The sequence below is a fragment of the Oryctolagus cuniculus genome, chromosome 3 (genome assembly GCF_964237555.1).
Source record: "Oryctolagus cuniculus chromosome 3, mOryCun1.1, whole genome shotgun sequence".
Classification (NCBI taxonomy): Eukaryota; Metazoa; Chordata; class Mammalia; order Lagomorpha; family Leporidae; genus Oryctolagus; species Oryctolagus cuniculus.
In genome coordinates, this window is record NC_091434.1 from 35,968,336 (window position 1) to 35,970,766 (window position 2,431).

At 39.6% G+C, this 2,431-nt stretch overlaps 1 pseudogene; it reads left to right on the forward strand.

The window, feature by feature from the left end:
- Positions 1–435: 435 nt before the first annotated feature.
- Positions 436–527, forward strand: LOC127491941 (U2 spliceosomal RNA; annotated as a pseudogene).
- The last annotated feature ends 1,904 nt before the right edge of the window (positions 528–2,431 follow it).

Genomic DNA, 2,431 nt, shown 5'->3' on the forward strand with positions numbered 1-2,431 from the left:
GATATCACTCACAAAGATCTTTCATTTAGGTCTTTTTTTTTTTTTCCCCAGAGTGTGTCTTGCCTTTCCATGCCTAAAATACTCTCATGGGCTCTTCAGCCAGATCTGAATGCCTTAAGGGCTGATTCTGAGGCCAGAGTGCTGTTTAGGACATCTGCCATTCTATGAGTCTGCTGTGTATCCCGCTTCCCATGTTGGATCGTTCTCTCCCTTTTTTATTCTATCAGTTAGTATTAGCAGACACTAGTCTTGTTTATGTGATCCCTTTGACTCTTAGACCTATCAGTGTGATCAACTGTGAACTGAAGTTGATCACTTTGACTAGTGAGATGGAATTGGTACATGCCACCTTGATGGGATTGAATGGGAATCCCCTGGCACATTTCTAACTCTACCATTTGTGGCAAGTCAGCTTGAGCATGTCCCAAATTGTACATCTCTTGGCCTTTTGGCTAAGATCAAGTGTAGTATCTGTTCTTATCAGTTTCTAATCTTGAAACAATCAATTATATTATTTTCTTCTCCTTTTATTTGTCTATAATTTAAAAGTACCTTTAAAGTCAATCAACAAGTGAAAACTTTGTGATATTGTGAGCCTGAGAGAACAGAGAAATTTTGCACTCAGCCACAAGAAAGTTTAAAAAAAAAAATAGGTGGACTTCTTTTTGAGATTCATGACTCCAAAGCCATCTATTTAGATTAAAGTACCTCTTAAGGTTCCCAGGTTAACATTTGAAGCCAAGGGTCCTTTGTGTCAACTTCAATATTTATGTAGGAACCAAGGAAGAAAGTAGTCTATAACATGGTTTAAGTGAGTTGAAAGATCAAAGTTATTGCATGACAGTAAGTGCAGTGTTCAAACACAGCTATAACAACCTGTATATGGCACACCAGTTAGGTGGCTGTTCAGCTGCACTCCGAATTACCAACTGATAGAGCAAGCCACAGCCGGATCACAGACATTGTAATAATTCAATTTTGAGGTCACTAAGGACTGACACTCTTTTGAGAAGTCTGACAAGAGTCCATCTGGTTTCTTTTTCTGCTAGACATAATACACTCTATGGGGAAAGCTTGGTACAGTAATCCAATGGATTACAAGAAGGATTTATAAGTCAGGAGGCTTCAAATAGCTTCCTATCACAAAGGCTGACATCAAGGTACTATCTCTGAAGGTCAAAGCATTTCAGAAATTAGTGCCTTATTACTTGTTCCAAGAGTGTGAAACATAATGGGGAATTATGTGGGGTGACTACTAGAAAACCTGATTTCTACTGGAACTTCTTGTTTTCATTACATTTATCTGTTTTTGGAAGTAGAATTCCCCCACTCTGCTTCTAATATTGATCAGCACTTCAGCAGACCCACACGTCAAGACCAAAGGCTTCCTAGTTGCTCCTTTCCTTTGTCCCACTTTGATCTGTACATGTTCATAGCAGACATCTCTACTCACCAAGATCATTCGCACAATTCTCCTCTCCTCGGGGGACATCCTGTGACTTGCTTTGGCCAATGAACGTGATGCAGGTACTTAAGAACTGATCCACAATTGCCTGTTGTCTGCTTTGCGGCCATGCTGGTGTGAAGCAGTCTCAAGAGCAGAGTAGCCTGGAATGCTGAGCTAGCACACCAAGGAGGGCAGCTTCCGGGAGAGTTGCCCAGACCCAGGCAGGCTTTGTATAAATAAGAAATAAACCTTCTTGCTATGGTTCACCACTTAGTATTTTGTTGTATGTGTTACCTTGACATGAAATAGACTATTCTGATCAATATTTCCTCCTACTTACTATTACTGTGCCTCCTACCCAATTCCCACACATGAAGTACATAAAGGATTTAAAGATATCTCCTAAGTAAGAAGGAATCTAGAAATCAAATTTGGATTTTAGGTCTTGACTTGCCTTTCCACTTGTGGACACAGGTCTAAATTCTAGTGCCACAATCTGACTCATGAATCTTGAACAACACAATCTCCTAGACAAAGCAATCTTTGTGAATAATGTATTCCGTCATTCAGATAGACAGTCAACATATATTTAATAAGGCACTAAGGAGCAGAAGCTATTCTAAATACTGACAATATAGGAATAAAGAAAGAAGCAAATGTTACACTTTCATCAAGTTTCTGATCCATCCAGACAAGAAAGACATGTGTGTATGTGTGCACACACAATAAGAAAGCAAACATACTAATTCAATGTCATAAAGAAAACAGAAAGAGAGTGTAAAGGGAAGTGATGGGAGTGGAGGTATTAGGCAGGCTTCACTAGAGAAATGACTTTCAGGCTGATACTTGGACCACAAGAGAGGTCAGCAGAGCAAAAATTTGGGAAAAGAGTTCTAAGCTAGAAATAAGCTTAGAATGATGTTGGAGAATTCCCCCCAAAAGAACAGTGAGCTGTAGCACAGTATGAGTAACAGAGGGTGGGAA